This window comes from Ambystoma mexicanum, chromosome 1q, assembly GCF_040938575.1.
Source record: "Ambystoma mexicanum isolate Mex_15411 chromosome 1q, UKY_AmexF1_1, whole genome shotgun sequence".
NCBI lineage: Eukaryota > Metazoa > Chordata > Amphibia > Caudata > Ambystomatidae > Ambystoma > Ambystoma mexicanum.
Genome location: NC_090922.1, coordinates 1,533,724,974 through 1,533,748,249, shown reverse-complemented (window position 1 = coordinate 1,533,748,249; position 23,276 = coordinate 1,533,724,974). Strand labels below are relative to the sequence as shown.

Sequence of the window (23,276 nt, the reverse complement as noted above, 5' to 3'; positions counted from 1 at the left end):
TTAAACTCAAACATAATTTGGACTTTTTACACTTACAATTTTTCAAATCATTCAAACTTAGTAGCAATTGCATATGATTCGAGTAATAAGACACGTATAACAGTGACCGTAGGCCACTTCCATAGTCATAATCATCAGCCTGCTGTTTAACTAATTCATATAGATATCTTCAAGGTTCTTTCAATTTCTGACCATACTCTAAAGGTGGCAATCTGCAGCTGAATACTCTGAGTGTTCATGAGGCGTTGCCAGAAGGCAGGGTCCCTGATGTACTCCGCATCATGTACAAAATTGCTAAAATTTACTAAATAAGAGTCCATCATATTTACACATCTAGAGAGAACATGCTGAGCAGTTTCTTGACATCCTTTATTCTTACAAAGTCTGCAGTATCTTTCTGCAGAGATTAAACCATTATATTTGCTTTTGTTGGTTCGCAGCGGTAGATTATCAACCCTCAATAGGAGTAGGAATCGTCTAAGCCTACTAGAGGGGCAGAGAGATAAGTATGGCTGCATTTGTTTAAAGTAGCACTTTCCTCCACGCCCCTGGTGATAAGTGAGGGGCCAGAGGAACTTTGGGAATATTTCCTGGAGAAGGATGCACAGTCCTATACATTATGTGGCAAATGCCTGCACGTAAGCACATCTAACACACTACTGGGGCATGTGTCCGGGCACATAACCTGGGCATGTGTCCATTATTACACCAATGTACATCACCCTTGCTCATTCCTCTCAGCCCCTTTCTTCTCCCCACCAGTGAGGTGCAGAATGAGACTTGTCTTCTTTTTGGCATAAAAGGCCGCAGATTTATTTTCACACATAATAGAAAACACAGCAAACAATTGTGAAAAAAGTTCCAAAGGTGCTGCGACTGCTCCGTGTCCAAAACTTGCTTCCCTCTGTTCCCAACAAAGTCCACAGTAGGCCCAACTCTCCCAACCCTTCGTGCCTGAGACCAGCCTGTCCCTGCAGGTGTTCCTGGGCTGGGGGAGCGCCGTGTATTCGGGGGAAGCTGAGCCCTCATTGCAACCACCAGGTGCCCCGCCGCTTAGACTCCCAAGAGGCGCTGAGTTGTTTATAACATGCTTAACGCCCACACGTTTCTCCGGGCAGACCCGGTGCTTGAACCTGAGCTGCTTCCTGTCATCTTGCTCTCCAAGCGAGATGTAATAATTCAGCATTTATATAGCGCTGCAACCCTCAGCTTTCTGATAGCTCATCTTCCGGCGCAACAGCCCTGCTCGAGCCTGACCTGCTGTCTTTAAGGTCATACATCACCCAAGGCCATACTAACCCCATCGCAGGGCACCCACTACGTGCCTCTACCCCAAACCTGGTGAAAGATCTATTCTGGCCAAGCAAGCAGGTTACTGCCCCTTAAACTGTCATGCAGGTGATGGCACTTGCGAGCACCTTCCGCCCGCGTACACCTTCTAGTTCTACTTCCATCCATGCTGCAACCCGTCCGTTGCCCCTCTTGATACCAAATGGAACATGGTGCCTTTTTACCAGATAGAAATTGAGCTGAATCCATGGATCTCATAAATCGGTGATGATCCCCCCAGCCACGGACCAGACAATACTGTACCAGGTGAAAACCCGACATTTTACTAAAACTTGTGGCTCACCACAACCGTCCGATTCCCCAAGATGGATTTATAAAAACCTCTTTCCAACTTGGGTTAGCACGCATTTGGTGGCGCATTTTTCTCGAGAACCAAACCGCACGTTCCACTTAAAAATTACCCGCTGCAGTAACTGTGTAACCGTGAGCTTGACAGCAACACACTGGGGGTCCCCCATGGTCGTGCCTTTAGCAACCGACGTCGACTTTATTTCGGAGAAAGGGCAGGACTTGCCTCTTCTGTCACAAGTGGAAGAGTTGTCCGTAAGAAAGTGTTTTATCTCACAGGCCAAGGTCAGCGCGGTACTTTAGACTCGTACTTGGAAAGGACAAAATGCCAGGCCAGCTTTTTCTTACTAAAAAGTCTCTTTGAAACTAGAAATAGGTTATTTACTTCACCATGTGGCCATTTGCATAACCTATACAGCAGAGAACTTGGAGAAAGACTAGAAAAAAATGCATGACATGCATCAGACACTGCACAAGACCCTCCTGGGTCCCTCTTTTTTTTTTTTAAAGATTGAGTGGCCCGGTGTACCTCCTGGTACCGTCACCCACGTGGTTCTTTCTCCCCGTTCCCTTTTCGCTTCCAATTCCTCCCCTCCCTCCTCTCGCCTCCCAGACTACCCCCTCACCTCGATTGGCTCACTCTACAACATTAAGGCCATCTACCCAGGGCGGCCCTCTACCTGGCAGCCCCTGCAGCCAAGGGCCCCAAGGCCAAGGGCCGCTCCAACAGAGGCGGCTCCACAAAGTGTCTGCAGGTGTCCGCAGGGGAAGCCAGTGAAACTAGGAGTCGACAGACACCAACAAAAACTGTGAGTGTGGCATGGGTGGGGTGTAGAGCAATTACTCTATTCCAGAAAACCCCCGCCACTCTACCTTACCTTTCCATAGCATAGACTGCCATAGACTTACATAATGCATACTTAGAAAGACTTGCAACCACTGCAAATGGACTGTAAATGTTGCCCTGCACTACATACCAACTTACTTACCAATGTCTGCTAGTACCACATCTGGAGGGAACTGTGTAGATTGGCCTGCATCGCATCTAGATGGGATCAAGATTGTTGGCATGCACTACACTTACAGAGAATTGCACACATGGATGGAATCCTCAACCTGGCTTGCGTCGCACCGAGATAGAACTGTGAATGCTAGCATGTGCCACATGCAGACATAATTCCTAACTTTGGCCTGTGCCGTATCTAGACAGGATTGTGAATATTAGCATGTGCCACACTCAGACATAATTCCCAACTTTGGCCTGTGCCGTATCTAGACAGGATTATGAATGTTAGCATGTGTCACTTAAAGTTGAGAACATTAGCCTGCGCCGTATCTAGACGGGATTGTGAATGTTAGCATGTGCCACACCTGGACGGAATTATGAAGATTGCCAAGCACTACACTTAAAAGGAATTGAGGATGTTGGCATGTCCCGCAATTTGATAGAATTATGAACATTGGCCTGTGTGGTATCTGGATGGTATTGTTAGAGTTGGTGAGTGCCACACTCAGACTGAATTGTGTAGGTCAGCACGTGCCACACTTAGATAGAACTGAATGTTTGCATGTTAAATGTCACATAACCCACTAACCACTATAAACTCTAACTCTCTGCATACTTAAAAAAACTCACACAACCATCTCTCGCACAGCCAGCTGCACGCACTTCACCACACTGCAACAACACATAAGCCGCACCAACAGCACACGTGGACTGACACCGATCCATGGATGTCATTTAGGGGGTCACCAGGGTTGGCAACGTGCTCTCTCTTGCTATCCCTAAAAAGATTTATTTTTTTTAAATAATATTTTTTATTTTTATTTTTTTAGATTGAGCTCATGGATCGCACCAAAGCTCAGCACCCGGTGTCTACCGAGTTGAAGCTGCCAACAGTACACCACTCCTCCCACTATCCTACGCCCTCTTCACCTTACTAACCCATCCCACCTTCTCATTTACAGATCCTCCAGAGCGCCTGGGGACCAATTCCGTTGGTGACTGTGCGCTATATAAGTACCGTTAACATAACATAACAGTGTAAGTCATAATGGAAGGGGGATAACCTTAACTACATATCCCACAATGCACTGCTTGGAAACTGGCCAAATAGAAGGGCTAATGCGCTGTTGCGACCTGGAGCGATGCTCGCAGCTTCATCAGGCGATCGCCAGCCATCACTGGCTCCTTAGAGCATGACTGATATCAGAAGCCCTGCTCCACCGCCCCAGAAAGGACCTTCATATCAGCGGGAGTTAATTAATGGCCTTGGAGGTTGGTTTGGGGGCTTGCACATGGAGACTCTGTCACACTGCTCTGGCTTAAACGGACACACTTAAGTGCATCGCAGGCATGCGGTCGTACTCAGCAGTACAACCAGCCGCCTTTCCTTTCCTAACGTGGGGACATTTTGCAACGGCCCCTCATGTGGCAACCCCGACCGATCGGGTCCATGGCGGTGGCACTCCCTACCTCATTGTACTTGCTGGTGGAGGAAATGACCACGGCGCATAGACCTCGCAGCAAATGCCGGTGCCCCGCGCCGACCCCCCAACTCCAAAACTCCCACAACTCATGTCCGGTGGAGGAAATTCCCGCGGCCTCCAGGACTCGAGGTGCCACCCATCAACTCCACACCCTACCTTAGATAATCCTGTGTTAGGGAGAATTCTCTGTAAGGCTAATTTACCAAACCTAGTGAGTCCCCCAGCAGCTTTGCTGGATTTATTGGGGTTTATTTTTCTCTCCTGCTAAGAGTGAGGCTCTTTTTACTCCCACTCTTAGACATGATTTGAGGTGTTTCTTTAACTTTCCATGTGTTTTATGGGCTATGGGGTCTTTTACTACATAGGGTCTCATGTGTTTTTTTATGTGGGTTACACAGCACCCTCCGTGCCCTAACCCCGGGGTGTCGTAGGACCCCCCAACATAGACTCCATACTCTGGGACTGACTACTGTCTCCCAGGCATGTAAAGTCACAATTGGCTTTGCTAGTCCCAAATTATGAACAGAAACCAGTACAAACCATCATATTGTGGATGTACTGGTCGGGGCAATTCGATTGCCCCGGGGTCCGTTGTTCGAGGGGGCACTTCTCCGTCCCCCCTGATCGCGTTTTGGCTGGTGGCAGTGGATACTACTTTTTATATTCGACCGCGAATATATCTCTATGGGATTTTCCCATTGTTCGAGGCTACCAACTTTAATTATTTAATTCTTATAGCCTCGAACATACCGCCAGATTATTTATTTAATATTAATTCACCGGTTGGTATTTTCTGCCATAACTCAATTCTAAAATGGCGTTTGTGTTCGCTTCTGTGACGCCAACCCAAGTCGAGCCCTTTGTTCCACTTTTTGGCGGGCTTCTCCACAGAAGCCTTCAAAAGTGGTGACACTCTGTCTGGGTACCACAGGGGGTGTGGGAGGGGGTTTAGGCACCCTGGACTGGGTTACCTTGGTAACTCAAGTCGCACTCTTGTGTGATTGGCCCAAGTGGTGAGCCGGCCGGCTCACCACTTAGCATGTTTGATTGACAGCTAGGCTGAGTGAATGGGGGTGTGCTGCATAAAAGCAGGGCTTTGGAGACTGGAACTTGAGAAGTCGCCACTGGACATAAACAATCCGAGGAGGGAGAAGCTGAGCCGACCTGCAACAACGACACCACCGGTGGAGCCCTGCTGAACCGTCTCACCACTTTTCCCAACGACAGAGGAGATCTCCAGCCCAGAGAGGTGGGGATAACCAGTCTACCTTCTTTTCGCCTTCCTGGAGCATCTCGTGGCTGGCTTGCCCGTGCCAAGCACCCCGGCAACCGGAATACCACGGTTTACCACTACCGCAAAGAGAAGGGTAGTACCTTTTAACCGGAGGACTCCGCGACTGGTTTCTTCCCTGGCAGTGCAACGACCTTCATCTTTCCTCCACGGCGATACCTCTTCTTTCTCTGGACGAAACACTGACTTGGACCTGCTGCCAGGAACAACTGCCCCCGCTGGAGCTTCCTTCACACTTAAGGTACTGTGTCCCGCCTGGCTTCCCTTGCGACAGATCGTTCGGGGTGACAGTAAAGCCTCGACTTTGTAACCTGGGCTAGCCTGGGACAACCTAGCTAACTTTTCCTGTCTTGAATTTCATCCTTTTTGTGCGAACTATCTACAAGACTCTTTGGGCATAACCCCACTGTGTGAACCTGGACACCTTCTGCTTGCTCTCTCCAAGAGTGGGCCTTGTAATTGACTTCCTTGCTCTCCAGTAGAACTCTGCCTATCCTGCCTTACTGTGGTTCTTTCAAAAGTAATTGAAACTTGTGTGCTTCCTTAACTCTGCCTTTTTCCCTCCCTTTCTTTATAACTTATTAGAGTGCCATCTTATGTTAAGCGCTCACCTCTGTCTGAAAATAAGTGGTGTTTCTCACTAAGACTTGTCTAATAAGTGAATAGGGTTGTATATATATGATAGTGACTGTGTGCTGAATTTACTTACCTCTTTTTGCTAGTGTAATTTACAAGTGTGTCTTTAAATAAATAATTATATACTTTTACACCAAAGCTCTGGTCAGTGTTTGCTTGTGCTACTTTGTCCCTGTACCTATTGTGTATACTCTACATACTGCCTAACTCTTCTTGAGGGAAGTCTGACTGCTCAGCCACAGCTACCAAGTGAATCTGTGTGGTACAGACTGCTACCAAGTGGGTTTACTGCCAAACACCTGTAGTCTTAAATCTTTTGCAGTGGTCCCTAAGGGAACTGCACAGGTTTCTGACTAACAACCTGAAGAATTCCCAAATAGACGCCCTGCTCTTTCCGCCTCATAAGCGACCGGACTCCTTCCTGGGCTGGAATTTCTGCAACTACTCCCACTGGACCGCTTCCTTCACCATACACAACCCGAAACAGGAGCAGGAAACTAACGGCACTGGTGAACCAGGAGCAGGAAACTAACGGCACTGGTGAACCAGGACAGGAAACTAACGGTACTGGCACTCCAAACGAAAATTCCTTCATGTCTTCGGGGGCCGTCCTTTCGGCTGCAGGCTGTAGTCTGTGTAGCCTGCACCCGCCACTTATATGGGGCTTGCCCCACCCCTTTCTTTTGTTGCCCTTTCGCAGGCTTTCTCTGCGCTTTTGGCGTGTTTTGGCTTATCCCTCCTCCTTATTCAGGAAGGAGGGAGGAGGAGGAACCTGCCCCAGTTATCGCAGTGCCTCCTCCATCTTGTTCTGTCTTTTCCATCGTCACCTTCACAGTCACTGGCTCCAGCTGCAGCAGCACCCGCTTCCGGCTGCAGCAGTGCCTGCTTCTGGCTGCAGCAGTGCCCACTTCTGGCTGCAGCTGCAGCAGCTTCCTGCTACGGGGACACGTGTCAGGGCACACAGTCACCGGCTCCAGCTGCAGCAGCGCCCTCTTCTGGCTGCAGCTGCAGCAGCTTCCTGCTACGGGGACACGTGTCAGGGAACACAGTCACCGGCTCCAGCTGCAGCAGCGCCCGCTTCCGGCTGCAGCAGCTTCCTGCTACTGGGACACGTGTCAGTGCACACAGTCACCGGCTCCAGCTGCAGCAGCGCCCCCTTCCGGCTGCAGCTGCAGCAGCTTCCTGCTACTGGGCCACGTGTCAGGGCACACAGTCCCCAGCTGCAGCAGCGCCCGCTTCCGGCTTCAGCTTCAGCTGCAGCAGCTTCCTGCTACTGGGACACGTGTCAGGGCACAAAGTCCCCGGCTCCAGCTGCAGCAGCACACGCATCCGGCTGCAGCTGTAGCCGGTTACGGCTGCAGTGCAGCAGCTTCCTGCTACTGGGCCACGTGTCAGGGCACACAGTCCCCGGCTCCACGTGCAGCAGTGCCCGCTTCCGGCTGCAGATGCAGCAGCTTCCTGCTACTGGGCCACGTGTCAGGGCACACAGTCCCCAACTCCAGCTGCAGCAGCGCCCGCTTCCGGCTGCAGCTACAGCATGTTCCTGCTACTGGGCCACGTGTCAGGGCACACAGTCCCCCAGCTCCAGCTGCAGCAGCGCCCGCTTCCGGCTGCAGCTACAGCAGCTTCCTGCTACTGGGACACGTGTCAGGGCACACAGTCACCGGCTCCAGCTGCAGCAGCGCCCTCTTCCGGCTGCAGCTGCAGCAGCTTCCTGCTACTGGGCCACGTGTCAGGGCACACAGTCCCCGGCTCCACGTGCAGCAGTGCCCGCTTCCGGCTGCAGCTACAGCATGTTCCTGCTACTGGGATACGTGTCAGGGCACACAGTCCCCAGCTGCAGCAGCGCCCGCTTCCGGCTTCAGCTTCAGCTGCAGCAGCTTCCTGCTACTGGGACACGTGTCAGGGCACAAAGTCCCCGGCTCCAGCTGCAGCAGCACCCGCATCCGGCTGCACCTGCAGCAGCTTCCTGCTACTGGGCCACGTGTCAGGGCACACAGTACTCGGCTCCATGTGCAGCAGTGCCGGCTTCTGGCTGCAGCTGCAGCAGCTTCCTGCTACTGGGCCACGTGTCAGGGCACACAGTCCCCGGCTCCACGTGCAGCAGTGCCCGCTTCCGGCTGCAGCTGCAGCAGCTTCCTGCTACTGGGCCACGTGTCAGGGCACATAATCCCCAGCTCCAGCTGCAGCAGCGCCCGCTTCCGGCTGCAGCTACAGCATGTTCCTGCTACTGGGCCACGTGTCAGGGCACACAGTCCCCCAGCTCCAGCTGCAGCAGCGCCCGCTTCCGGCTGCAGCTACAGCAGCTTCCTGCTACTGGGACACGTGTCAGGGCACACAGTCCCCGGCTCCAGCTGCAGCAGCGCCCTGCTTTCAGTGCTCACTTTGTCATGGACACATGTTCTGGATCGGAGAGTCCATGGGATGTACAGATGGTGGGGGAGAGGGGACTTTTCCATACCACACTTAAAAAACCTCAAGCACTGGCAAAGCCATTTGTTTGGCGTTTGCACTTGTTTATGGTATATTACAATCTTAGGCAAGAGTGCAGAAAACACTTGGGTCAGGCATAAGCACCAGTCTGTGCGATACAGCCTCTCCTGCCACAAGGACCTCTCAAGGCAGGACGCCTGACCGCATAGAAATAAAGGTACAGACTCAAGCGGCCGGTACAGACAAACGAACAAGGGCCTTCCCACACAACGATGTGGGCGAGCGCATGGCCCCATCTTCAAGACATGACATCGCCCCCGTTTTTAAAATGTCAGTTCCCCAGCTGGCTTACCCCATTTCTTCGATCAGTCTCTGTTGCTTGATGCGACATTTCTGTGGCGCAGTGAGCAATTGTGGTCATCAGGAGCCTTCACCTCTCCCCTGCTGGCTTCTTCCTCTGACTGCTCAGCATCCCCTTGGTAAGGGTCATCTGAGGAACGGTCCTCGTGGCTGCTGCTCGCCATCCCCTTGGTAAGAGTCATCTGAGGAACGGTCCTCGTGGCTGCTGCTCGCCGTCCCCTTGGTAAGAGTCATCTGAGAAACGGTCCTCTTGGCTGCTGCTCGTCGTCCCCTTGGTAAGAGTCATCTGAGAAACGGTCCTCTTGGCTGCTGCTCACCGGTTCCCTTGCTGTGAGGGGTGGTCCTGTGACTTTCTTGAAGTGTAAAGAGTTTCGCGTTACGGACTGTTGATGGTTTCCGTTGGCCGTTATCATGGTGCCCTTTTTGCTGGTTACCACCAGCCATTCGGGTGCAAACATGGGGTCCTCTTTGCTTACTTTTGATTGCTGAACTAGGACGTGATCTCCCAGTTCTATTTCACACTCTTTTGCCCTTCGACGGGTGTCTGCTTTATCTTTTATTTTATTTTTTTCTGCATGGTCTTGGGTCCTGGCCTGTTGTTCCTCAGGTATTGCAGGCTCATGCTTGTCAATTTCCGGAAGTCGTGTTCTTTTTGTCCTGCAGAACATGAGGTCTGACGGGCACACACCCGTGGTGCCTTGTGGCATGTGCCGATACTCACTCAGGAGCTGGTATAGTGCTTGTTCAAAAGTCTTATTGACAATGTTGGCAATTTGTAGTATTCTTTTGATGTTAGCCATGAACCTCTCCATGATGCTGTTGGCTTGAGGCCATTGTCGGTTATCTTCCTGTGTTGGAACCCATGTAGCCTGCAAAGTTTTCAAAGTCATGGCTGGTGAAAGGTGGACCATTGTCTGATATTATGATCTGTGGTATTCCATACTTTGACAGCATGCAGTCCAATGCGGGGATGTCACAAGTGGAAGCCGTTGATTCGATGAGCTAGACATCTGGGAAACGTGAATATTCATTGATTAGTATGAGGACATATGCGCCGTTTTGCAGTGGTCTGAAGAAGTCTATGGCCAGTTCTTCCCAAACGCTTTCTGGGAGCTGGGACATCTGCAGTGGGTTGGGATGAGAGGGCGGAGCGACCAGGGCGCAGATGGCGCATTTGCCTAATATTTCTTCCACAATGGCGTCCAATTTGGGGAACCATACTTTCTATTTTAGGAGGTGTTTTGTGGCTACTACGCCCTGATGGCCTTCGTGCGCGACCATGACCGTCTTTTCCCTCAGCGATTCTGAATGATAACTTTGCAGCCTTTATGATGATGTAGTTGTCTATGATTGTGAGCTCGTCCAGTACCAGCTCCATGCATTGTACGTCAATCATTATGGGCTTGGGTTCGTTTCTGGCTTAATTCCTGAGTTTGCCGGGTCCCATTGTGATTCTCTTGCTAGCGTGGTCCAGTCAACGGGCAAAGGCTGTAGGTGGTGGGTGATGTATTTGTAGTTAATGTATGCATCTGCGATGGAGGGGCGGGACAGGTAGGCAGCTGGGTTAATTTCTTTGCCTGGACGATGTGAAATGGTGAACTTGTAGTCTTGTAATCTTAGTCCCTATTGTGCTATCCTCTGTGGCACTCATGCTTTTGGGTCTCCGTAGATTGTCAAGAGGGCTTGGTGGTCGGTGATAATGGTGAATTCCTTTGCGTACAGTAAGAGATGAAAGTACTCACAGGCCCACAACATGGCCAGGCTCTCCTTCCTCACCTATGAGTTTGCTTGTTCCATTGTTGTGAGGCTCCTGCTTGCATAGGCTACAATGAAAATGTTGGCTCGGTCCGAGGAGTCTCATTGCGTGAGAATTGTGCCCAGGACCACGGGGCTGGCATCAACGATGACTTCAGTCTGTCTCTCAGCGTTGAAGTAGACCATGTATTCTGCCTTGGAGATATTGGGCCTCATTCTGAGTATGGCGGTAAGGGATAGCGGCCACCGGTAACGAGACCGGTGGCGGTGATCCCTTACCGCCATACTCCGAGTTCCCTTTGCGCCCTCACCCTTAATGCCTGCTTTGAGCAGGTGTTAAAGTCGAGGGTGCAAAGGGGCCTCCAAGCCAATAACGGTGACCGTAATGAACGGTCACCGTTATTTGCATCTTCCCCATTCCCATTGAGCCCTATGGGGGCTCATTTGGGAATGGGGAAGGGCAAATGGTGAATGGGGAATTACCGCCCCGCCAACCTTGGAATGGGGCGGTAATTCCGCCATCCACCAAGGCGCTGCCGGTCCGGGTACGGCGTCAACCAAGGCGTTAATAGCGCCATTGTTTAGCGCCGTACTCGGAATGAGGCCCATTGTTTCTTATGGTCTTGAAGGCTTACTGGCAGTCTGCCGACCATTCGAATGGTTGGTCTTTCCGAAGAGGATTGCTGACTGTGGCGTAATTCTGGAGGTATTTTGAGATGTAGCTCGCGAGGCCAAGGAATGAGCGTAATTCTGAGATCTTCTGAGGTGGCAGTGCTGTGTTTAATGCTGCCACCTTCTCTGGGTGGAGCCGCATACCTTTCTCCGAGAACATATGGCCAAACAACCTGAGTGATCCTTTGCTGAACTCAGATTTGTTCTTATTAAGAATGAGAACTGCTTTTTTGAGAGCCGCGTTGTGTTCCTCTTTTGACTTGCCAAGCACCAGGATATCGTCGGAAAAGTGGAGGCAATTGGGGACATGGCGGATGACTGTGTGATTCTCCTCGTGAAAGATTTCTGCGGTGGACGAGATACCGAAACTGAGCCTCTTGTATTGGAAGAGACCCATGTGGGTGACGAAGGTTGTGATGTATCTAGATTCAGGGGTGATCTCGTGCTGGTGATAGCCTTTTGTGAGGTCCAGTTTGGAGAAATATTTTGCACCATGTAGCAAATGGATCATGTCAGTGATCCTGGGTACTTGACGCTGTTCCCGCTCAATTGCCTTATTAGCTCTCCTCATGTCCATTCACAGTCTTTTGGAGCCATCTGCCAATTTCTTTGGGACCGGGACTATGAGTGATACCCAAGGGGTGGGTCCTGTCACATGTTCAATGACGTGCTGTATTCAGAAGTGTGCCTATCTCTTCTTCGACTTGTCACTGTATATTGATGGTTATGCCCCTGTAGTGTTGGGCCACTGGCTTGACGTCTTGGTTGATGTGTAGTTAAATTTTCAGTTTTTCAGTTTTCCCAAGCCTTTGAACAGGTGCGGGAAGGCCTCTCTGATGTCTTCTGGCCATGTAAAGTACTTGTGGGCCATCCGTTGATATAATATGTGTACAAAGCCGATTTCCACTGCCATTCTGAAGCTAAGGATTCATCCGCTGTTTACTTAGATTTTGAGGATGTGTGTCGGTATCTTTGATGTGTGGGCCTTGTGGGTGCAGGTGGCAGTGACTACTCCTTTGCACGGAAGTGGGGTGGTAGATCCGTATGGGAAGATGTCAGTGGTGGATCTCTCGAGTTTTGGAGCCCTGGAGAGTGCATTGTAAGCATCTTCGCTGATTATATTGACTGTCGCCCCCGTGCCGATCAGGAACTCAAGGGTGTGCCATTGACGTCAAGCATGACGACTGGGCTGTGTTGCGTCGCTGTGTTGTTATTCAATGCCCATACATATAACGTTTTTGCATTGGTCATCACCGGATGAGGGTGAATCACTGCTGGATGGTGATCTCATCTCTATGTACCGGACATACTGTCTGTGATCGTTTTGTCTGGAGCCTTCGAGTGTTCTCTGCTCTTCTCGGGCATGTGCTCTGTGCAGGCACATAACATTAGTAAAACACATGGTGAAAAGACTGAGGTTCAATGTGGGGCATGGACGTCTTTTGTGTGTATCACTAATACTACGTTACATCAAATACTAACTTGCAGACATGTATGGCACTTGTAGGAGTATGTTGAGCGTGTATAAGAGTTTATGGTGAGATGATCAGTGAGTGTGGGTAGGTGAGCTATAGTGGATGGTTGTGTGGGACTCAGGAGTGATCTACGGTGGGTGAAGATACTGTTGGTGTGGGCAGGAAGCATAGGTGCTGGCATAGTAGGGGTAGGGTGGGTGTAGGCAGGGATGGGGTAAGGTGGGTGAGGAAGGTGTGGGGTGAGGGGTTTGGTATGCTTGGATTAAGATTGATGTAGACAGAGGTGGGGCAGGGAGAGTGTAGACAGGTGTGGGAAACAGTTGTTTAACGTGACATAGAATGGGAGTAGTCAGGAGGGGTATAGGGTTGGGTAGGCAGGCATAGGATAGAGTTGGGCAGGGGTAGGATTGTTGCTGGGTGTGAGGTAGGATGGGAGTAGGCATGTGTGGGGGTAGGGTAGGTGTAGTCAGTAGTGGTATAGGGTTGGGTAGGCAGGCATAGGATAGAGTTGGATAGGATTGCTGGGTGTGAGGTAGGATGGGATAGGCATGTGTGTGATAGGGTGGGGATGGGCAGGCATATAGTATAGTGGGTGTAGTGAAGAGTGGTATAGGGTTCGGTAGGCAGCCATAGAGTAGAGTTGGGTAGGGTTAAAATAGCTGGGTGTGAGGTAGGATGGGGTAGGTATGTGTAGTCTAGGGTGGGAATGGGCAGGCATAATAGGATGGGTGTAGTCTGGTGTGGTATAGGGTTAGGTAGGCAATCATATGGCAGAGGTGGGTAGGTTTAGTATAGCTTGGTGTGAGGTAGGAGGCGGTAGTCATGTGTGGGGTAGGTTGGGGAGGGGCAGGCATATAGTGGGTGAGGGTAGTTAAGAGTGGTATGGGGTTGGGTAGGCAATTATAAGGTAGAGTTGGGTAGGGATAGGATAGCTGGGTGTGAGGTGGGATGGGGTAGGCATTTTGGGGTAGGGTGGGTGCATCCAGGAGTGGTATAGCAGTGGTAGGGTTAAGATAGCTGGGCATGAGGTAGGATGAGGTAGACATGTGTGAGGTAGCTTTGGGATGGGCAGGTCAGGGACGTAATTTCACAAAAATGCCAGGGGTAGAGGAAGTGACATCACACAACCCATGACCTCTGATGACATCACAGGAAGTAAAGTAATTTGACATCACACCCCAAAGTGACATCACAGGAAGCGATGGAACAAGACCTTTCACCCCTTGACAAAACAGGAAGTGTCCTCCCATAGCATTGTTCCTAATTATACTACAAAAAATATGGTTATGATATCAGTATAATGTGATGTACATTTCATAAAAGAATGGATCACCATATGTATAATTAATATCAGTGTGTACAGGCTCATATTACCAAATTACTGCGAATGCAAGCAGACGTTCAAGGCCAAATGATAATGATGTGTTATTATATAGCACCTACGATTAAGCACTTTATATAGAACAGCTATAGATACAATATAACCTGTGTTGGTACTCATTTGTCGATCTCAGAAGGATGAAAGGCTGAGTTTAAGAACAGACTAAATCAGGGACTTATCCCTGAAGTGTGCCTGAAATAAACCATGAATGACTCTACTAATTATTGTATAGAATTCCATAAAGACTAATTATTTGTAATTCCTATTCTTTCTGATTTAGGGTCACTGCACAAAGTGCTGTACTTTTTTTAAGGGACCTGAACAAGAAACACAGCCACTCCAGAAACAAAGAGCTTCCATGAAAAAACATTTTATTTTTTTTAAGGGTAGCAGGGGAGACCGCAGGGTTAGCAAGGCAGACCTCAGGTGTTGCAGCTGCGACCCTTAAATGATGTCCCTGGGGCAGGTGCATAGGAGGGTGGGAGTAGACAGGCATGTGTTAGGTTGGGAGTGGAAATAGGTGGTTTAGAAAAAAGTTGGGTGCACATGGGGCTGGGTTATGTGTGGAGGCATGGGGTAGAGTGGGCGAGGGGTGGGGTGTAAACAGGATAGGGGTAGGGTGAGTTGGCAGGTATGCGGTAGGGTGGCACTTGGCATGTCCGGGATGGGTTGGGGCTAAAGAAAATGGCATGTAGGTTTTGTATATTTACTTTCAAGAGTCACAATAAAACATAATTTGTGAAAAAGTAATGTTGTTTTACATTGCATTTCAAAGGCATGTTTCATACATGACGTGAGCAAAATGTGACATTCTACAAAAATATAAAAGCTTTTTGGAGTGTCACATAAAAATAATGGAGATTGTTTACAACTATTTTGTGTGACATACTGTAATTGTCTTAAAAAAGAAATACATGTGGGTAGCTAACTGGTGTTTTGTGTGTGGTTACAGGACAAAAAGGCCCTGAATACAGTTCTTGTCACAAAACATAGGGTCTATCAATGGCTACTGGAATAAACCCCTTATAAATAGCAACTAATGCCTGAGTGGGGCTTGCTGTGCCCTTTCTGTTAGCCTGTTGGGGTGGGAGGCCCTATCTCTGGGCCTCATAGGGGGAGGCGACAGAAGGACCCCACCATAGACAGACAGGAAGTAGAGCAACATCTATCTGCACACAGCCCATCATGCCCGCCAGGAAGCCCGCATTACGGGGTATGAAGTGACCTTGGGACTGGAGACCAGGCAGCCCATGCCTAGCACCCCTCCAGCCCCCGGAATGCAGGAGGGTGGCTGCTATAAACAGAATCAAAGTGCATTTTAGGAAGATAAGGATGAACACCAATTCAATAACTTGTCTGTGATAGTAAATGAAGCCTGCAACCAGTGCGATTCTAGCGCGCGCTGGGCTTGGTGCACAATTCATTTGTTACTAAGAGTAAAATGTCTGCAAACTACGAGCCATATACACTCCTTTGGACTGTTTCATCATTCAAGTTCGGGGGGTGTCCTGTATTTGACCTCAAGGATGAAAGCAAGACCGACCCAGGGGGAGAAGACTAGAAAAGAACAGAGCTTGGCACCTAGAGGTGGACCGGGCTGGGCAGCAAGCAAAGGAAGGATCCCCCAGCGTCTTAACTAGAATGAAAGCACTTGCTTCCTAAGAAACGTCCTGATTGGCACAACCATTGTAAAAACATACTGGCTGTTGGGTGTCCTGACCCACGTTTGAGCTATCATGCTACAACATTTGGTGCTGTGGGTTTAGGAAATCCAAGATGGCCGAAAAAGCCCACATGTGCGCCAGAATCCACGAAAACCGCGCAGCTTGTGCGCACACCAAAATGGTCGCCTGACTTGCCACCCCAGGTGCGGGTGTGCTGGGTCAGAAGAGCCATGAGTGAAATGGGGTGCCAAAGAGAAGAACAGCAGTGCCTGTTCGCTAGAAAGCACTTTAAAAATCACCTTTTGTTTCTCTGAATGCCAGCTCAAAATGCCTATTTTCAAACATTGCAACACATCCAAAAATCTCACTGAACACCAGCGGACATCTGGCAGAATGAAGTATGTGTGCATCCTAAATCTGGGAAGATGAAGAGCCCAAAACAATGTTTATAACAAGACTGGCTGAGCTGTGGATTTCAGCAGTTTAAGTAAATATGGACTGAAAGACACTAAAAATCTAAATGTTTAAAAGAAATGAGTGACCTATTTCTGAGTGTCACATAGGTTGCAATTGTTTAAATGTCATAGTTTTAAACTTAGAATCAGCATTCTAGCTGTAGAAATGTTTAGTTTTATTTGAATGCAGAAAACTGGGGAACAAAAAGTGACATTTTATCTGAAACCTCGCTTGAGAAACTGAATTCTGCCTGACATCTACCTCCATCAGGAGTGAAATTTGAGTCACAGCTGTGTTCCCAGGCCTATCTGCCTTTTGCTGGCCACACTAAGGATATGCCATCTCTCTGATAATTGAATTAAGGGGAGCCCCACAGAATACAGGAGCTCTGAACAATGCCCTTTCCTGACTCAGGCAAATGTTTTATTGGCGGGAGTCGTAAATGGAGCTTCCTCCTGGAAGGACAGGGGAGGGGCACTGCCTGTGAGAGCAAGCTGGCTTGGCAGAACTGGAAAAACCAGAAATTCAACCTTGTGGTGGGGGGAAACCACACCCCTTTGGGGCCAGAACATAACTCTAAAAAGATGGATCATTCATAGAGCGGACATGTGAAAATTTTATAAATGATACCATAATTCTTGTGATTTTTCTGCCCACATTTTAAGACTTGTAAGGACCCGGTGTTATGTTCAGGGGGGTTTTAGCAGTTAAGAGGGTATTACTCAAAATGTATGCATGTGAAAAATCTGACACTTCATCAATTAATGTCCATACTCCTTGCGCACATGTGTGTAAATTTGGGTTAATGTCCGACATTGCGAAATCAGTTAAAAAGTGAAATATGTGCCATTTCTGAATGCAAGCCCCCAGGAAGAGCAGAGCTTGAACAGGGGATACCTCCTGTGATATGTGAGGGGTGCATGTAATTTTAAACAAATGTGTACCTGTGCAAATATGTTTTTTTTATCAAATATAGATTGTGTGCAATTTGACAGGGGAGTATCCTCTCTGCAAGCCATAAAATGACATCGCTCTGACTCACAGTTCCTTCCCCAATCATGGGAGATGGGAGAATTGGGCCAATGGCAAGTGTAGAGGGGTAGGGTCTAGTGATGCTGCACACACACCCATTTTCAAAACACATAAAAGCAGACAGACAGGACAGATAGGGACCTTCAAATGCATTTGCAGCTGGAAGCTCTGCCGGGAAAATCCATACTTTACCTCCATCAACCTTCAGAGAGCTAACATAGAGACTTCAATCTATCCACCTTCAGAGAGACCCAGACCAGACCGCTGTTAGCAGAACCAGAGGGCTGAACCGGAGTCCAGTCCAAAACCTGACCAGATCCGTGGCGAGGCCCATCTAATTCAAGAATATAGTGTGAGTACCTAGCAAGACTGTGCAGAACCAATCTCTTAGTTAAAATAATATAATTCAAGCTATTTTAATCTAAGTAGAACTGCCTCCTAACTGTCACCTGTCATTTTCTAGTTGCTAGCTGTCACTTGTCTTTTTGAACTTTAAAATTTCAAATCTGAAAAACGACCTTCACAAAATCGCTCATATCTCCGCGACCGTTTGTCTTAGAGACTTGCAGTAACTAGGCTGTCCTAGGACCCCAAAACGATAGTGATAATCCTTGTAGTTCCTCTGTAAACGCGCCCGGCGCACCCGCGAATTTTACCACGATTTGCAAATTTCTTCACGTGTAAAAATCTGCTGCTGCTTGCCTTCCATTTGCCAGAAATTCGTTTAACCTGCTAATCATCCCTGAATCATTGCAAGAGTGAGCCTGGACTAATATTAACTAGATACCACTCACCCTGAACCTCTAGGGGGAATTAAAAGCATTTTAGCATATTTTTCACTTCATTGCCAGCACATGTAAAAGCATTTTGGGCCTGTGTTTAAAACTCTGATCTGTAATCTAAGCTTGCTGGGGTGAACTGAATTACATTTGATTGCATTTCTGAGAACTGTGTGCCTTCCTTCCATTTCCTTGCATTGCATAAAGGGGGGAGGGGATTGCCAGAGAAAAGTGATTACATTGTTTTTGTTGAACGCATATTGAGTATTTTCTGTACTGCATTTTCATTCCACCTTGCATCCAGTTGAAACCATAAAAGTATTGTTGCTATCTTATCCATCCTATAACCACTCATCATTGATTATAAAGAAGTGTGCTAGTGCCAGACTATCCATTATTGATTACTGCTCAGATTCAGTGTGATATTCAATTATTAAATTATTATAAAGTGTGATATATATATATCTATTGTTTAAATTATCAAATAAACCTTTTAACTTGCAAAACAGAACTACTTCTTGGCTCAGTGGGGTCAGGAGCATTCCAAGAGAGGGGTGTTATATCGGGGTAGTCATCCAGAACGCATGAACTGGACATAAAGATATATCAATAAGGGTTTCCATTCAGTATCCCAGACTAGGCATTGACTTAGCTGTAGTGTTGAATTGAATCCTCTTACAAATTGGGGGCTCGTGCCGGACGTTTGGGTTAGATCTACCATTTGTGCAGATTAATACAGCGTGCCAGCTGACCAGATACACATATCCGGTCGGATCACCACGCTGTGTTACGCTGTAAAGCACTCCTCAAAGGAACGTTCTTAGGAAAAGGTCTGTTTTGCAAAAATAAAATACAAACTTCTGTAAGTCAGGACAGAGACCAATCTTTAGAATGACGACCTTAGTAGACATGAAAATAGCCAGAGAGCACTTCTTACATAAGTTATTTGTGAGAGGGGAGTGGACTCACCAGGACCGCATGGTCTGGTTGCAGGCCATCACGCAACAGGTCACTGAAACAGGGTCAGATATATGGGGAGATCAGGGTCCCCTACATGTGGCCCTGAGTAAACTATACATGGCTCCTAAAGCTAAGGATGAACAAGACAAGATGGTTAGGATAGCGGCATACCTGTACCTATATATGGGAGACATGCAGGATAAATGTACGGAAAGCCAAGATCTGGCGAACAAGCGACAGATGGCGTTACAGAAGGCCCAATCTGATCTGGACTCTTCTGAGCAGAGGCTGCAGAGGAGCCAGGAGTCAGAAAATGACAGCAGACAGTATATCATTAAAATAAAAGAGGACATGGATATACTGCAACAGGAAAAGACAGACCAGGATGCCAGAATTCTGGCTTTGCAGAAGGAACGCCAAGACAGTTTGGACTCCCTACTGCAGAGCCAGAAAAAGCTGGAGCAACAGATCAATTTCAACAGGGCATGCACAGAGCAGGTAGCCACCCTGCAAATCCAACTAGACAGAGAGAAAGAGGAGAGCAATAAACTGATCCTGAAAGACCTGGATACCCAGGCAGAGTTTGATCAGGAGCGCCAGAAAGCTGGTGCCTTCCAAAGGCAAAGGGACGACCTAGCGTCACAAATTCAAGCTCTTGGTCAGGAAAGGGACACCTTAGGCCAGGAAGTCTGCCACTTAAGAAGAAAAATGGAAGAAAATCACCTGGTCCACCAGGGACTAGGTGACCTCCAAAAAGAACACCAGGACTTTCTAGAGCACACCAGGAGGGTGGAGGATGCTCTGGCAAGAAAGGAACAGGCCAATAGGGACACAGCTCAGGAGGTAACCCTCCTGCTGCAAAGACTGGCCCAGTGCTCCAGGACCAATCAGGAAACACAGAGAGAGAATGAGGCTCTCTGCCAGCACAATGATAGGCTCCAGCAACAGGTAGCGATGCAGGAGAGACTGATAGAGTCTAGTAAGGCCTTAACTGAGGAACTGAAGGCACAAATGCAGGCTCTTGCATTGCAACAGGGAGCAGGGGCGGATAGAGATGAGGTTCGCTGGGAAAGGGAAGCTCCCGAGCATAACCTCAGGAGCCCTAGTACCAGAGGCCCTCATACCTCTCAGTCCCTGGACTCTGCCACCCCCATGTTCCCTGGCGCACATGAGCACCGGGCCACAGGGATGGCAGACTACTATCCAGACAAAAGTATGGGGCTCATAGGCCAGTACCACCCAGGTATGGAGGGGCGGGCATCCGGGTATGGGCACCCAAGCACAGTGCAATTTAGTGGGGAACCCCAGGAGAGTAGGCCCATTAAGGGCATTCTGAAAACCTCTGCCCAGTTAGGTCAGTGGGGGGGGTACCCAGCAAATCCTGGCCGCAAGGAGGGATCTGAAGACTCCTCTGAGCACCACAGGAAACAGGAGACCAGGTCCCCACATTCTGCCAGCCATTCCCAGGCTCGCAGAATCCGGGAAAACCTGGAAGATCTGACGGGAACCTCTGGGAGCAGTGACTCTGAGTCAGAAGATGAATGGACCAGGGTTACCCGAACCAAAAGGGCTAGTAAGGCAAAAAGGGCCTTGCTTAAGGACCCATTGAAGCAAATAAAGGCAATAAGGAGTGTCATCACGCCTTATCACAAGAACGCCAAGTACTCTGTTTGGGAACACTTGGAGCTCTATGAGCAAATGATGGAGACTTTTCATTTGAAGGACAGCCAAAGCTGTATCCAATATGTAAAGTGGACATTCTCCCCAGAGTACTCCAGTTTCTTTGCAGGGCTGGAGGACCAAAATCATTCCAGGTGGTCCACCTATAGGGCGGCCATATTAAAACATTTTTCTGTTCACAGAAATCCCCAAGAGGCTCGCAAGGCAGCCTACAATTTGCAGTGTGGGGAGGATCAGGCCCCACAAGAGTTTTTGCAAGAACTGAAACGTGCTTTTGCGCAGACCACCAGAAGGGTGCGCACAGACAGTAGAGAATTCATTAATACATTTTTTCATGCCTTGCCCAAATACATAATGACCCAGCTCGTGAGGGATTTTCACGAGAAAAGATCTTTAGACTGGGTCATTGAACAGGCTACCCGGATCTATGAGGTGCAGAAGCCAATAGAAAATAAAAATAATGCGCCCAAAAACCCCAAAGTCAACAACACCCCTGCTGCTGCCAAGGTGGCAGAGGTAAAGGTCACCCCCGTTTTAGAGTTGGAGATGGGGGGGCCTAAAAACCTACCTGCACCTAATAATGCTAGGCCCAGAAGGTCCTCGGGCCAGTCACAGACAGGGAGCCAGCCCCACAAATGGGGTCCCTCGCTCTCCTGATTATGTAAGTCCCCGTTACAAGGGAAATCGACCCATCCTGGGTTATGTGTGGACTCCTCCAGCCCAAGGGGGGGGATCCAGCCAAGCACCTAACCCAGGGAACTTCCCTCCTAACTTCCCGCCGGAGGGCAGAAATTCTCCAAATCCCGGGCAGAACTTTTTCCCCAGGTATCCACCCAACTTCCAACCCCAAAATCATCCATCCTTCTTTCCCCAATTCCCTGAGCCCAGACAACCTAATCCGGGAGAGGGGAGGCCAAGGGTGGAGGGGTACCCAAATCTTCCCAACCAGGGGTACTACCAAAGAAGGGATAGCTACCCTTCCCGGGATCAGCCCAGGGGAGAAAACAGGGCCCCGTATCAGCCTGAGCGGGTTTCCCAGTTAGAGCGCCAGGTTCAAAACATGGCGCGGGATCTGGGTCACATACTGAGGGCTCAGCAGAACCCTCAGATCGGCATGCCGGCGCAGAACGCACCCAACTCTGGACCTGGTGCTCCAGAACAATGACGGGGGCAGCTGTCAGAATGTACCAAAGTGTTAACTGAAAAGGATACAATACTCAAAAGGATACAGGAGGTAGGGTCTTCCGGATCCCTGTTCACACGATTTGATAGTTGTGAAGTCAATTGAAGACCTTCCAAATGATACAACCCTCTGGCTGATAAAACAGGCAGAGCGATGGATCACTGGAAAGGGCGTGGGTAAGGTATAGAAAGCCAGCCTAGAACAAATTAAAGTATCATGAATAACTGCTCCAACCTGAGTATGATGAATTAGATAATGACAGGAATGTTCACACTGACCTTTAGTTTAGGGTAGAAGAATCCAGAAGTCTCTTGATGAAAATGAATGTAGAACAAACGACAAGGAAGGGAAAATTAGTAAGGGAGACTTATCCCGAACGGAACGAGGCGCACGCTAGATACGGGTTGAATTCACCACAGGATAGCGTCCAAAAGTTCAGTTCAATGTCACCTTCCAATAATCCTTGAAAAGCTTTCTTCCCACGGAAAGTAATTTCTATATATAGGAATCAATCCTTCTGTTAATCTCACAGATGCAGGAGTTAGAAATAGCGCTCTTTTTAAGGAAAAACAAAGTACACGCGGTTATAAACAGCCGCGAAGAAATTAACGTGTGCGTGTGGATTACACGCGGGCAGGATTCACGCTGTCTGGGCCAGCCGTGTTTGAAGACAACGTGCGCGTGTGGATTTTACACGCGGGCAGGATTCACGCAGTCTGGGCCAGCCGCGTGAGAAGACAACGTGCGCGTGTGGATTTTACACGCGGGCAGGATTCACGCAGTCTGGGCCAGCCGCGTTTGAAGACAACGTGCGCGTGTGGATTTTACACGCGGGCAGGATTTACGCAGTCTTGGCAGCCGCGCTTGAAGACAGAGTGCGCGTGTGGATTTTACACGCGGGCAGGATTCACGCAGTCTGGGCCAGCCGCACTTGAAGACAGAGTGCGCGTGTGGAATTTACACGCGGGCAGGAATTTTACACGCGGGCAGGATTCACGCAGTCTGGGCCAGCCGCGTGTGAAGACAACGTGCGTGTGTGGATTTTACACGCGGGCAGGATTCACGCAGTCTGGGCCAGCCGCACTTGAAGACAGAGTGCGCGTGTGGAATTTACACGCGGGCAGGATTCCCGCAGTCCGGACCAGCCACGCTTGAAGACAGAGAACGCGTGTGAGTTATCACGCGAAGGAATAGCTCCAGGAATCAGCGTGCGGCGGAACACACGCTATAGAAGGTCCGAAAGTAGCCAGGATGCAGATCAGAGGTTCAGCTACACAACGCCAATAGATTCGATCAGAAGCAGCGAGTGAAGTTTCTACGCTGTTTAAATACGTAATACCGTAGTTCACGTGACGAAGCAAAAGTCACGTGGAGTTAGCGACGTGAAAAGT

The 23,276-nt window shown here is 49.1% G+C and overlaps 1 long non-coding RNA gene across 1 annotated transcript in view; it reads right to left on the bottom strand.

Annotated features, from left to right (window-relative positions):
- LOC138522708 (uncharacterized) overlaps positions 1–23,276 on the bottom strand; it is a 202,336-nt gene that overhangs the window by 61,097 nt on the left and 117,963 nt on the right. The gene's annotated exons all lie outside the window — the stretch shown is intronic.